Here is a 16399-nt window from a genome sequence, read left to right as displayed (position 1 = left end):
ATGCAGTTAAGTTCCTGTTCAATTTTCTCTTTCTTATCCCATTTTTGCTCATTCATTTCTGTCGGGTCCATGTCATTTATTATTTTCAATTCTTGTTCTAATTCTTTTCTTCTAATTTCTTTTATATTTTTCTTCCTTTTAGAAAATGTGATTGTAAATTCTCGTATTTTGAATTTTAACCAATCCCATAATTTTCCTTTATCATTTTTATCTTCCCATTCATTTACCCACATCTCATAATGTCCCTTTAAATTTTCAACATACTCAACATCACTAAGTAAACTGTTATTAAACTTCCAATAAGATGGGCCCACAGTGTACTCTTTAATTCTCAGATGTAAATTCACAAAATCATGATCTGACAAAACACAGGGGACCATATCACAATCTGTCACCATATTTTGTACAGACTCATGGATTAACCAGAAATCCAGTCTTGACTGAACACAAGGATTGGAGCGTCTCCAAGTAAATCGTCTTAATAACGGGTTCTTGTCTCTCCAGATATCTATTACATGATAAACGTTTTTAATGTTTTCTATTATTTCACAAGAGTGCTTCCAAGTGGACTTCATATTACCGCCCTCTCGGTCCAATGCCAAATTTTGAATAAAATTAAAATCTCCCCCTATTAATATTGTCTGTTCAGCATCATAATATTCTTGTATAGTCAAGTCTACAGCTTAAAAAAAATGCACGTGGTCTTTTTCATTATTTGGTGCATATACATTACATATCATAAATTTTTTTCCATATACTTCCATTTTAACCAACAAAAATCTCCCGTTAGAATCTTTCACTGTCTCTATCAATTTTATATGTGGGGTTTTCCGAAATATGATACACACTCCCCTACTAGAGGAGGTTCCGTGACTGAATACAATATCGGCTCTTAATTGGTTCTTCCATAAACTTTCATCCTTATCAGTCGAATGGGTTTCCTGTAATAAAATAACATCCTTTTTTAATTTGGATAAAAAACAAAAATATTTTTTCCTGGCTTTAAAGTCCCCTAGCCCATTAACATTATGGGTCATTAACTTCAGATCCTTATACATATTTCACAAGTAGGTAACCTTGTAAATTCTTATGACCCACCATGATCAAGACAAAACAGACAACAAAACATTGGCAATGAAAAAAACACACATACAATTTGCATGAAATCGAATAAAACATGATCACAAGGAATCCAAGTGCCCCTGGGCATCTTCACAGTTATTTTGTCCTCAGGTTGGCAAAAACAAATGATTTTCCTTATCACTTAATCACATGAAAAGTGTATCTTGTCTTCGGAGATATCAACTGTTAATATACTGCTGGCATGACAGGGTGCCGACTGCTGAGCTATCGCAGTCGTGTCAAGAGTTTTTCAAAGTATTTCGTATTTTGTTAGACCATTGTCTACTGTGCAAAAGCAAACTGCCAATATCCATTCTATCTTGTGGTGTGCTGCTTGTACTCCACTTCTTTTCCGCTCTCAGTCTCCCTGTAAAACAATCGCGCAGGATATTTGAAGTACACCTTTCGTTTTGGGTCCTCCTCTTTCAGCTTTCGTTTCAGTGGCAGCAATTTCCTCCTGCTTTCTCGCACTTCTACCGGCAGCATCTCATCGACAAATATCTGGTGATCCTTTTCGTTGTGCTGAAAAGGCCTCTCCTTCAAATATCTGCGGGCACTGCTGATCACTGTTTGTCTGGTTGTGTATCTACTGAAAGCTACCACAACTGGGCGAGGAGGGCCGGGTTTTGGCCTGATGCGGCCTGTGCGATGAGCTCTTTCAATGCTCACTTCACCTTCCATTTGCATATTTGACTTGGCAAATTCTTTGATCAATTGCTCACACTTCCCAGCGTTTTCAGCACCTTCAGGAAACCCGTAAAACACAGCCGTATTCCTCATCTCTCTCGCAGTGAGGTTAACAAGACGCTCTCTCAATTTCATATTCTCCTTTTCTTGCTTGTTTACTTGGTCCTGTAACTGTTTGATATCAAAACGGCACGACTCTTGCTCCTCTTTCAAGTTACTGATTTCTTTCTCATTTGTTTCAATCTTACCAAGAGCTGTGTCCAACCTGGATGTGAGATTGGAGTTCATTTCGTCTATCTTGTGGATAAGGGCCGCGAGTAGTTCATCTGTGGTTGACTTCTCCCCGTCTACTCGTCGTTTTTTCTCAAGCGAGGAGCGTGGAGGTGATTCCGCCGGCGCGCCCGGGCTGGTTCCCTCCATATCTCGGTGAAGTGGTTTCACTACCGTGTGCACTGCCGAGTCAGTTAAGCCGTGTGCATTATCACTGTCACTGTGTTCTTGCGTAGCCTTCTCCGTAGTAGCGTCGCTAAAATCCATCTTAGGGTCAAAGTCCTCCTTTTCCTTGAAATAATGGGATATTGTAACGACTCCTTGTTCTAAGCTCCTTTTTCTCGATGTCATTTTGACTTTTCAAACTGTAATAGGCGAAATGAGCTGCAATTTTATTTCCTCATAATGCCTCCGTAACACTCAGGCACGTCCTAACCGCACAGCGCCATCTTGGATTCCGGACAAGTAAGTCTTGGTTTGACAGAAATACATTGCAGGGGCTTAACACCCGCCTGAGAATAAGATCAGGCCAGAAAAAAAAAGTGATCTTATAGGTCTTGTTTTCCTTTCGGAGCAGTGATTAAAAAAAAAAAAAAATGTTCAAGATATCACTTTTGATGCATATGTGTAGGTCAGTTGTATCACAAAACATCCTACCATATAATTTTTTTTTGCAATTAAGCCTGAAATAATGTTATAAGGAAATATCACTATTTTTCTCATTAAACCATACGGTTAAGTCTGGAAACATTTTTATCATAACTTTTGTTCACATTTTAATATTTAACAATACTTAATATTGATTACACTAGTTCAAATTTTTACATTGGCTGTTTCTAACCCTAACGCACATTTTAGAACGATTTTGACGCTTTAATGCTGGATTTTTGTTTCATCTGCAAATGGTAAATTATGCCTTTAAAGATCGGTAGACCACTCACCTAGATGACTACTGAGTAAAGGAGACACCAGTAAACAAAACCTAGAGTTGAGAGCATGACTTTATTTGAGAAATTAATTAGATTTTTTTTTTTTTTGTGACTCTGATATTTTATGTAAGATGAGAAAACCATGCATTGTTATTGTTTTGTACACGTTCTTAAACATGTTTAATTCGCGTTTATCAGGATCGATCTAAATTCTGTTGATCCGTGAGTTTGCTTATCAAATTTTGTTCGATGTTTTATCTTGGTTTATTAAGGTCCTGATAGAGGCAGGGGTAATCCCCCTCTCTGACATCACACCAGAGGCGGCGCTCACCAAACTTGATTACGTCATCCAAAACTTCACAGGCTCAGAACGCGAGGCTTACCTCAAACGTAGCCTGCGGGGAGAGATGACGGTTCAGTAGTTTGACCATATATTTCAAGGAGTTTTTAAATTGATTTGATTTGATCTGATCTGATTTCATTGTTCCACATCTAAAACAAAAATAATATGATAAAATCGATTGAACTTTAGACTGGACCAAGCGTCGTAATTACAAAGAATACAAGAGAAGACAATTTTATAAACATGAAATGTGGGGGACCTACTAAAAAAGCAGAGCTTGTGATGTATAGGTCCCTGGATGAAAATGATGGTCTTGTTAAACAAACAACCTAGTAACAAAAATTATGAAAGAAAGGAAATGAACGTAAAAGAAAAGAGAGCAAAAAAGCAAGAAAAACAAATAAAATACATCAGAACAGAACGAATTAGCAACCTGTAATATGATTGGTAGATTCCTCGTCATCCGACCAACATAGGCTGCGTTTATCAACTTTCCCCTTTTTTAAACGGCTTTCGAAAGCCCTTTCCAAAGCCCTTTCCAAAGCCCTTTCCAAAGTCCTTTCCATAGCCCTTTCCAAAGCCCTTTCCAAAGCCCTTTACTATTAATGTGCCGCTTGTTTTCTAAGAAGGGACGGCGAAAAGCAATTACCATCATAAAGACATATATCCCTTTGAGAGTGACGAGTTATGATGCCATGCCACATGAATCAATTGTCTTCCTATCTGTGACGCAGCTCCAGTTTACCACATACTTCAAATATTTCTGAGTGGCGGCATGAGACTTTCGCTGCGTTTATCAACTGTCCTCCGTTTAAACGGCTTTCAAAAGCCGTTTCCAAAGCCCTTTATCATAACGGCTTCCAAAATAGTTGCGTTTATCAACTCTCTCCGCGAACACGATAACTGGCCTGTCACTGCACAGCTGCATTGCGCCGGCAATTCGACCCGAGGAGAAGAGGTCCATAAGGCGTGCATTGTTCGTAACCGCAGTACAATACTACAAAGCCGTTTCAAAACAGCTTTGCGTTAATCAACTTCAAAAGGCTTTTACAAACAGGTTTCTGAAAACCTGTTTAAGAAACTTGTTTGGAAAGCCACAAATTTGCGGCTTTCTAAAAGGCTTTCCGAAAGGGCTTTCAAAACAGCTTTGCGTTTATCAACTCGTAAAAATTCCTTGAAAGCTGTTTGGAAAACCTGTTTCTGCCGAGAAAAGGAGTTGATAAACGCACCCATAGTGAATAGGTAACAGTAGGAATGCGCAAAAGCGCAGGATACATAACGATTCATTATTCAGGAATAGCTTTGACATGATTATACGATAGCCAGAAGATGACGCGTGGCTGTTGTACTGTATTATATAGCCACTTACGTCTTGCAATGCTGCCACATGGTGTATTATCGTCAACAACATAAAAATGTCTAGTTTGATATTATTACAGTCGTCTGTCACACAACACATAAGATGAGGATACTGAATTGGTGTCTTTGTTATATACCTTCACCTCAATTAATAACACGAGTGTGATATGAAATGTATTCAATAATATGCAATTGATTATGTATATGATTATTGGAATATGTTATATACAGCTGTAATTACGGATTGATTGATTACACAGTCATTATAGACTCACGCCAGTTAGATTTATATTAGTATATATATATATATATGCATATATATTTATTAGTGTAGCCATACGAGTGAGTCATTTTTGTATCGTTACAGCCCTGATGAAGGTCCGTTTGGGACCGAAAGCTCGGCGGCAATAAACAGACACGTTGACCTAGCTACGTCCATCTGGCTCTTCTTTTCACACTGAACATGCTGAATGCAGATAATGAAGGCCACACACTGGTACTGTAAATGGTCGATACCCCTTCTCACAGTCTATATATATATATATATATATATATGCATATTAATGTGTGTGTGTGTGTGTAATTATATATTTAACCCGTTGAGGACGAGTCCCGAGTATACTCGGGCAGGTGTCTATGGGAAATGCGTGTTGTAGCAAAATATAACCGTCCTCAACGGGTTAACAATCTGAACCTAGATTAATAGTGTGTAAAAAAATATGAATGAGTGTTGTCAGCAGTAAAGCATGTAACAATTATTCAAGGAGACACAAATTTGTCTCCTTAGGGTCAGTGTCTCCTTAATGTTTTATCTACAGTGTCTCCCTACGGCTATATCATGTACATTATTATGTATGTGTGTATGTATGTCTGGAATATATATATTATGATGATCGGAGAATACTCGTGATTGCGATACATTTTTACACACCCTTTTGTTTATGCGATTCAGGTATAGCAGAAATGGAAGAAACTATAACGGGAAATTGATCTGATATGTCCGTAACAACGATACATTGATCAACATAATCATGGCTGTTTGAAAATATGTTATCGATCAGTGTTGCGGAGGCTCCAAATAATCTTGTTGGCTTGGTAATACAAGGAGTGAAAGAGGATGATACCACAGTATCAAAAAATCACGTGTTTGTGGCCTACCATAATCAAGTAAGTCTAAATTGAAATCGCCCATTAATACACGTGTTTGTTGCGGAAATAGGGCGAATCTAAAATAATTTCTGAAATTGAGATGAACTCAGAATTTTTTTCAGTTTGGGGGCTTGTAAATTTCTCCTATTAATACATTGTTACCACCTGGCATACTTATATCAATATTTGACGCACAAGGTCTCACATGAAAGGAAAAAAAAATATGGATGTTTGGGTTATGATCTTTGTTTTTCGAAACCATATCGACAAAAGTTTAAAGAATTCACTCAACAACTTAATTCACCATTTGCGCGTAAAACTGAAAAATTGGTAGCACCACTGTCCATTGTTCTAATTCTGTCTTGTGTCTTGAATTACAGTCAGGTCGCTTAACGTCAAATTTTGATATTACCGTTAAACTGCAGATAAAAGCACCAAATTTCAAGAGATGACCCCTCAGGACCTACTCATTGATATTTGTGTAGGAGCCCCCTGTATCTTTTTTTTTTGTTATTTTCATGGTATGAATGCTGAATTTCATTTTGCAGAAAATTTCGCGGACATGAAACTTTCGCAAATTTCGCAAGGAGCTAATATTCGCGAAAGCAAAATGCGCGCGATTCTAAACAATGCATTTGATGCCAGTGGCAATTCGCGGAATTTTCATGCCTGCGAAAAAGACCTTCCTGGGTCGGCTCTAAGTCACGAAATTTTAATGTCGCGAGAATAACACCGTATCTATGTATCTGGGGGAGTAAAGTAACAAAAAAGAGGTTGTACTTTTTTTTTCCATTTTTCATGGAACTGGAAAACATGAACCCAATCTTCAAACATGGAGGTGCCATGGTTTTGATTGAATCATTTCTTTATTCAAGAAAATGTTTGTACATAACCAGGTCAATTATCCCTTTAGATAATTGCAGGTATACATAAAAAGTTAGAAATCACAATTTTAAGAAAATACATAAGAACAATTAACTACCAATTTATGAAGAGAAAATGTTGATGAGGTGTCACAGTATGATGTATGTCCCTAATATTCCCAGTTTAATAACAGTTTAATAATATCAAAGGGGCTTGGAACGTTTTCTAATGTCAAGGGAGGGGGGGGGGGGGATGGGAGATCACTGACCCTTGAACACCCACCCCCCCCCCACACACAGTTCGCAGCTCCCCCCCCCCCCCCCCCCCCCCCCCCGCTGTGTAACGGTAGTTTCATTAAGCCACCTGACTATTTGTACATCAAATGAAAGATGAGAAGCTTACGTTTCCATTCATGTGCATTTCATAAAGAAAATATAAGAATTCGATCGATAAAAGCTACAACGAAACGTGGTTTCGTTTCCGTTTTGTTTTGTCTTTTTTTTTCTGGGACACTCTGCATTGCATGATTTACAATACTGTCCGCTAAAGAAAAACCGAAGTATCTGATATTTTTAGGGCACTTTTTGGGCATTAAAACACACTGTGCACAATGTTTTCTCTTTCACTTGATACATTTTGTGATATATATATATATATATATATATACATATATATATATATATATGTATATATATACATACAACTTTGTATATATACATATATATTAACAATATAATATAATATAATATATATATATATATAAGTTAATATATATATATACATAAGTTATATATATATATATATATATATATATATATATATATGAAGAGTTGTTTGCAAAAACCGATAGTCCATATTTGCCAAATAGAGATATTTGCGATGAAAGGTCAAGAAAAATAAAGAGAATGATAAAAAAAATTTGCTTCTTTTGACCATAACTTCAAAAATATACCTTTATATGTAGTGACCAATATATCATTTAAAAGGTATTATTTTGTACTTTATGACGGAGATCGTACTTCAAAATCTTTAAAAATGGACTTATCGTTTTTTGCAAACAAACCCTACATAAATTATATATATACCAATTGTATATATACATATATATTAACAATATAATCTAATATAATATATATATATATAAGTTAATATATATATATATATATATATATATATATATATATATATATATATTACATATATAACCAAAAAAATTGTAGGTTAGGTTGCCTGTAATGTATTACCAACCACTTCTCCACAAATGCAGACTGTTTGTAGTGGCTATTATATAGATAGTTACGATCCATGGAAGCGTTTATCTGTCGGTGGCGGAGCTCGAGAATGATATAGAATGCTATTGAGTAAGGCGATGGTCATGCTATCAATAATCATGATCCTAATGATTACATGATGATGGTGGTAGTAATAATACATTCATGAGGTTAGAGAAACGAATATAATGTTTGTATAGTGCGGTGGCGACGAGGTTGAATATCATGGTGATTAAAGTATTGTAATGGTAATTGTCGTAATTTATTGGTAATGGTATACAGTACAGAAGTAAATAGATATACAGACGATACTTTGAGAGTCATGAGGAAGAAAGATGATATTCGACTTGCATATGATCACATTTGACACTTGAGCCTATCAAAGAACTTAACAGAGCCCAAATGGAAATTGCTCGATGTGAAAAGCCAATTGGTGATTACGTATGAAATATGTGATCGTGGTGAATGTGAAATTAAAGTATATCGCATATACACAGACGTTCATGTTGGCACCATTGATAATCAAACTTGAAGGGATGTTTTCTGTTTTGATAACCAAATGTCTTATGTATAATGCTATTATAAGGATAGATGGATGTATATAATTATACACATCATTGTGCATACATATCATTTTGCATGTTACATCATAATACATAATATAAAGTATACAGAATAATCAGTATACATGGATGGATCGGAGATTCTTACGCAATAAAAGAGCTGGATGATAGCAATAAGCAGCATTATTCTAGAATAAAGATGACAAGAACAGTAGACTTTGACCTGGTTCTTTTACGGCCAGAAAATTGAGGAATAGATGATTATGAGAAAAAGAATAACTATGATACTGTATCTTACGCCACCGTCCTGTATTATAACCATTATCTACCAATGTTGCCAATTATATCCAATATCTTATATATATATATATATATATATATATATATATATATATATATGAACGAAGTGCTTGTCAATAATTCAGCTAATCAAATTTTATTGTGTGTGTGTGTGTGTGCGTGTGTATGTAGATGCATGGTTACCAAAACAAAATGCCTTCAACAAAAGTCATTACAGATTTCCAAGCTCAATTTGCATGTGGCTGGTTATTGAACCACCGATATCATTAAGCGACAAGGATCGAATGCATCGTGCATGAGACGCTTGCATGTTTGCGGCGTCATTATCTCTTCTTTGTCGATAATCAAAGGAAATGGCATCCAAATGCCAAATATTATTATTTCGTGTTATTGATTTCGTGAGAGGAGCTCGGTATGACGCTTGGTATCGTTCTGGTTCCTATTCGAATCAGTTTAACGGGTCAGCTAGAATGAATTGCTATTGAAATTTAGCCTTTTTGTCGCGCAATAATATATTGTGCGCTGTTATACTCAGATCGCACAATCATTACCCCAGAGAGATAATAATTGCACGGAGAAGAGAACATTATACCGGAGTATTACCCCCGAGAGATATTGCATGAAGAAAAGAATATTACCGGAGCATGAATGTGCCACACAGGACTCTTTGATGCAGCATACCTGGTTGTAGGGGAGACAGATTGAGATCATGAAAGAGCTATGCAGAAACGAAAAGAAAACTTAGTAGTTTCCATCATTCTTAAAATAGTGATAGTTCGAAAAGAGTTCAAAGATTGGGCACAATGGAAAGGGGAAGCCATACAGGGGACAATAGGAACGGGGATAGGGGACAACAGGAACGAGGATAGGGTAAAGGATGGGGGGGGGGGTTCAGAAAGAAAGAAAGGGAAAGACCCGCTTATTATATATGTCACATCCACACCTGTGGGAAGTTTACTATTGACAAAACTTATGTTATTGACTGTTGACAACGGCAGAAAAACACATTCACGTCTCATTGCAATAGAATAGACTATAGATACAAAAGATCATTCATTAAAAGAACCAGGTACTTCTAGAATCTAATGTCTGACCCTGAATACCTGATGGCGCCACATTGACATGCACTCTTACGACAGATTCATACACACACAAAGTGTCTAAAAGGAATATGGTGCAAAGTATTTCATAAAAACTTGTGCATGAAATATGAAAATTTAAAAACAACTGCGGTTGTTGATATCTCTCTGCAACGTGTTACGCTTTATTATACAAAAAAAAAAACAGTTACTGGATCAAACAATTCTCGTGAAAAAAAAAGAGTCAGTTGTGCATTACGTGGTGCATAAACAGGGCGGTGAGTTAGCTCAGTCGGTATAGAGTATCTGCCTCAAGATCCAAAGGACCCGGGCGCGATTCCCGGGTCCCTCTGAGCAATGTTGTTGTAATCATACCATTCCCTCTAGTAAGAGGCAAAACACTCTGTCCCTGGGATACGACATAAAGTGGAGGTCCCGTGTATGAGAGAGTCATGTACGTAAAGTTCCCGCTTCATTTTTAATATTCATCGCAAAGAGCAGGGTGTTTAACCTGGTGAAGTGGTCCCGCTTATCATCCAACTGGACCCCATGAAGACTATAGTTATTGCAGCTGATCATTATATGGGCCATATCCAGCCATCTTCCCAGATGGATATGAAACAAACAAAGAAATAAATAAACAAAGGGAACGCGTGTCTGATTGAAAAGTAATGAATACCGGTAAGAGTATATTTTACGAAGTGTTATAGGGCTCACACCTGTAAATAAGATGGAATGTCCCAGACTCCTTCACACAGATACCAAAATAAATGAAGAAAAAATAATTAAAAATCAATAATGCAGTTTGGCATAAAACTGAATAGCTGCAGATATCGAGTATGAATTCCTCTACAAATTGCATTTTGGCTTGAAGACGACAGCTTTTCTCATGGAATTAGGAGAGACTATAATACAGAAAATATGTAATTTTTTTTTTTGAGTGAAAAGAACTCGTAGTCTGGCTTTGCGATCTTTGCGGACAGAGTTTGAGCTGAAGAACCGTCTTGGAAATTTGATGGATGACAGGGTATCTTATCTTACCGTGAAGATGAGACACCTCATATCTCCCAGCTATTTTAAAGATTTTTTTTTGAATTTTGAATTTTAACACACGTCTCTATGGGGAATTATTTATCCGTGTGAGCCCTGTACCGCAAATGAATCCTTATGCAAAGAGGCGGGAACGGAGAGCGCCCCCCCCCCCCCCGCCCTATTGCCTGATAAGAGGGAAGTTATGTCTCATAACCTTGGGAAAATGCGAGGTTGAGGTTGTAAGGTTTAGAAAGTGCAATGGTGTATTGCAGAGTATAGTCACTAGTACTACCACCACCACACATGATATGTCTGAAAACAATTGGAAAAGGATGCGGCAAACCATGACAACGAAGGTTAAGAAGCTGTAGAAAAAGGACAATATAAAAAGCAAGAGGAGAATCTGAAAGGAGGTACAGAAGAAAGAGAAGACATGAACAGAAAAACAAATAGTACAATTAACAAAAGGAGAAGAATAAGAAAACAGGGAAGGACAACAATGAAGGGACGAATAAAGAAAGAAATGCAGACAGATAGTAGAGAAGGGCCAGGGAAGAAAACCAGCAAGTCACAGACTATAGCCAAATAATGATGTTTCGGCGCTGTTGGCTCATGCTGTTATAACGGTTGTGCTGAAATCATATGTTACCCATTCTGCGCGAAGTGTTGGCAGCACGCTCGGCACTGCGCGATCCAACAAAGCGGCGATCATCTGAGTATTTTAGATTTCAGTAAGGAATAGGAAAGATCACATGAACAGGGCTGTAATGTAATCGGGAAGGCAAAGTTAGCAAAGATATCACCAGCACAACCTTAATTATTTTGCAATGTTTGTTTATTTTATCCCCCATGGAAATGTCAACTCCCTGTGGACCAAGCCAAGCGGGTGAACTCGACATCACGAAGTTTGATAATACGAAAAATGATATTTTGCGAACGCTTCATCTCTATCGAGGTCTCTCTTGTTTTCAGATTAAAACAGGCAATACCGCCATCAAATATTTGACTCCAATAAACTGACAAGAGAGAGAGAGAGAGAGATAGAGAGGGAAGAGAATTTTGCTGACAATTTGCCATTCTTCTGAGGTCAGCCTTTCTCCATAAAAAGAAGTCGTTTTTACCAACAGCCTTTAGCAAAGACACCTCTAAATGTCTATATGTGTAACCCCAATTTATATGTCTTGTCTTTTAAAAAGACGATAGCTAATTCGGGTTTTGAAAATGAATCCTTCGTTCCTCATGTTAGCCTTTGAAAAAGATATTTATCTTTTTTTCAAAATAAAGCTACAATATCAATTTAACTTCCGGTGTCAATTTGGATATGTTTGTTTAAAAAAAAAGTAAATCTACACTATGAACCTGATCAATATAGTCACAGAGACTTTGAAAGCAGAAGCGATATAATGAATCATGTTATAGTATACATGACCTTAAAAATTATGTGTGTTCAGGAACAAGCAACTAGTTTATGATGAATGGGTCGTCCTATGTTGAAATAGATAATTTAAAAAATGAAATAGACGCTGCTTTAATAATTCTCCTATTCCCCCGTCTGTGTTTGACAAGTGGTAAGAAAGATCAGGGCAACCGAAAGCTCGTCTGAATCTCCCTCCACATCCTTCCCCCTTTTTTAATTTTTGGCTGATGAAAATGATGAAATTCTCTTTAAGTGAATATGTTGGCCGGTTTTGTTTTACCAAATTTCGTAAGAACGATACATTCCATGCATGCAAGCCATATGATGAGCTCTTCCTGACTTGAAAAAAACAAACAAACAAAAAACAAAAAGCACATGTCGCATTGAATTATACCTGCAGTTTTCTTACTAACTGCTCACTTTAAAGTAAAAGGGGTATGTGCTTTGATTTGGCCTAAATTTCTTCTTGCCCAGTAAGTAAAAAAAAAAAAAAAAAAAAAAAAAAAAATATATATATATATATATATATATATATATGTTTCCTACCTCAGAAATACTACTTGACATGTCTTCGTCTTCTTCCTTTTTAAAAAAAAAATAAACTTGACACGTTTTTTTTAAACTTTTCACCTCAGAGTCACGAAAGTACGAAAAAAAGAAAGAAAGAGAAATACGTGTTTCCCGTGACTTCACAAAAGGTCACCAACATGTAAGGTATATAGCAGCAGCCTGAATATATCTATGATTGTGATATCACAATTCAGGTCGATTTTTGTACTTTTTTTTTTCTCCAGCATTAGCGTCACCTTTGTTATCAAAGAAAACAGCAGGTTGATTGTTCCCTCGTCGCTGAGTTTTGATAGCGATGACTTACTTGAAGGTCATTCAGAAATCAACGTACCGCAAAATAGAATGAAAAAAAGACATAAAAAAATCACTGTCGGCTTTCTGAAAGAATGAGGGTCTTGAGTCATCTTACACGGCGAAAAGTGAGAGCATGGAGCTTCAATATAACATCATGATGAAGGAGGGACTACCTTTATTGTTCCCACAATGCAGATAGTAAGAGACAGTGCACACAAATAATGATCACGTCACTCGATGAAAATAATCAATCTGTCTGTAGATACCGCAATCATTCAGAGGAAGTAATAACATGAGACTCCATTCATGTTTAACCCTAAAATGGCCGGGCTTTTTTGGCTATGCTCAGACCGGGGGGGGGGGGGGGGGGGGTGGATTCCGTCCCCCCCCCCCCCTCCCCACCATCTCGGCCATCGGTGGTGCGATCGCGATGAAATTTTGCATGCGTGAGACCCACGTCATAATCTACAAAATTGCGTCATATAGGCCTAAGATTGTTTGACAAAAATCAATTTCTAATTCTAATTAATTAATTATGCAAATTACGCTCAAAATCATATTTTAACCTAATTAAAAACATTGAGAGTCTAATTTTTGATCTGTAAATCTGTTTTAGCATATTCAACAATTGTACATCACAAAAACATCCGAAACTCATTTCAATTATTATGTATTTTATTGTTTTAATAATTTCTTATGTATTCCCATGTTTTTCAACTTTTGTTTTTTCTTTGTCTTTCATTAGAAATTGTCACTGACACCTTTTCTACCATGATTAGCACAAAATTAATCAATGAAAGTGATTAATTGTAAAAATAATCAGGTTTTTATGACTTTCACGACAGAGCACTGTTTTCCATAGGAAATGTACACAAAATCAAAAAATTGTGCCCGTTTTGGGGCGACATTCCGTTACAACAATGGGCGTGGCTTCGCAAAAGTATGCGCGGACGTTGCAAATTTGGTCTCAAAAGTTGCGCGAGACTTGAACAAACAAAGTCAAGAAGCCTCGCGACGAGGCCTTCTCGCGTTACAGAATTATAGCGCGAAACGTCGGAGGAGGGGGGGGGGGGGGGGCGGCGTATTCCGCCCCGCCCCCGGCCCTTTTAGGGTTAAGCTGATTTCAACTATGTCTGCGTCATAAAAATACAAGCTTGTAGGCCTACAGAATTCCAAGGTACTGACTTGCACAACGGTGACATTACATTTGCTCCTGCGACAATTGCTTCGGTCTTATGTTTTCTCCAAAGACTACACCACAACCTCGTCCAAATTTGTATCACATTAGTCGGTACAGCGATGGAGAATATCCGGTGTTGTTGTATTTTTTTTTAATGGAGCGTTGTCTGTTCCGTTGGTTTATAATTTGGCAGCATAATACTCACAGCCAATTTGCACACTGAGTATGGATTTACCCTTGAAGCTAATTTATAAAACTCACCCTGCAAATAGGTAACATATCCCCTTCATATCCGGTTGTTCATTGTACAGCGTGCATGTGCTATCATAAGGGGAAAGAAAGGGGCTAAAATATTTATTTTTCCCAATAAGGAGACAACTGGCAGGACTCAAACCAGGGATCATCTTTAAAAAAGTTTATAGAGCATAATCCACTCAGATGCTCTTGTGCAACTTTCTCAGTGAGATGGTCATAACTCCTCCAAACATTGCGCGCTTCGTCAGCCACAAGTATATCGAGACACAGAACGGGGATAGGTTATCCAACATAATGTGTAAGTGAAGTTTCATTCGCTTCTTGTGTTTTTGTTCTTGCACAATCTTTGTACTACCACGTGACATAATCTGGGTAGTCCAGATTTAAGTTCTGTGTGTACTAGTATATATACACAGAGTTCTTATATTTGTTTTTTCCGGTATTTTCTTTTGAAGATCCATCAATGATGGGGAGGGGGAGGGCTGTGCAGCATCCAGACTCAAGTGCCTCCTCTTCCCATCGGTTTCGCTGCACTTTTAGGTCAACTTAGTGCAGTGCTATATTCTGGCGAATTCTACATAAAGAAAAATGGAAAGAAAATGCAATCCTCAAAATATGTGACCTTGCGTTTGGTAACGCCAAAAGGTTCAGTTACCAAACATTGTGGTCTCGAACAAGGAAGTACGAGGGTATACTCAAAGCGTTTGCGCCAGCCAAATATTGCACGAAAACATGTATGTTGGCATACTTGGAAAACTTTTTTTTGTTGCTGTTGCTCGTGCTGAAAGAAACAGAAAGAAAAACAAAATAGTCCCAGTCATTTATTCAATTAGGTTAGCTGAACTGTGTTTCAAAACAAGGGGCGAAAGAAGGAGAAGAAAAGGAAAAAAAAAAAGGATAAGAAAGCTGAACTCGATGAGTCAGCTGACTGTCTTTAAGGCAGTGATTAGGTTTGAATTTATAGAATGAGGACACGAGTTCATACGTAACAGGTTAGAAGGTATACAAGCAGAAATCTATGAGATGAATGTTGTCAATATGATTGTTATAAATCAAAAGGTAGTTGGTAATGTCCTGTCGGATTTCAGATTGTAGGCTTCTGCCGAAACTTGCCCATGTATTACACCTACGAGGATTCTGTCAAGTTTCATTCTCGTAAAATTGAACTCTGATAGCAAGCATTTTCATTTTTCAATGTTTTTATCAGTCGGCTTGTATGCATCATGCGATTTAGTGTCTTCATTTGGTTCCGAGTATAACTGTATATATGTATTACACGACTTCCTGTATCCATCCGTCATTCTGTTCATCATTCCCTTGAACCCCACTTCTATACATTCCCCATCATACTGAATCATTTTCAAAGACCTCAACCCTCAAGCAACCATAGTATTGATTGTAATCAACAGCCTATGTTTCCACTTGTGGAAAATGTAAGTATCCTATAAGTATGCCCAAGCAGTTCGTGTGATTGTATTCAGGATTGCAGCTACATCCTGACGAAAGTGAGTGTTACACATGTAATAATAAAAATGAAGATAATGATTATAATAAAAATGATAATAATAATAATAATTTCGATCATGGAGTTTTTACTGAACATTCTTGAACATCATTGACATGATTGATATCATTGTTGTTATATAAGTCATATTATCATTATCAAGAACTCCGTGATCGAAAAGGTTAGGAAAATTTGTAAGCTCTCGAGAGAA

The sequence above is a fragment of the Diadema antillarum genome, unplaced genomic scaffold, assembly GCF_040938485.1.
Source record: "Diadema antillarum isolate AM-2024a unplaced genomic scaffold, OU_Dant_1.0 seq00001055_RagTag, whole genome shotgun sequence".
In the NCBI taxonomy this organism is placed as follows: Eukaryota; Metazoa; Echinodermata; class Echinoidea; order Diadematoida; family Diadematidae; genus Diadema; species Diadema antillarum.
The sequence above is the reverse complement of the archived record's forward strand: the minus strand, read 5'-3'. Positions refer to the sequence as shown.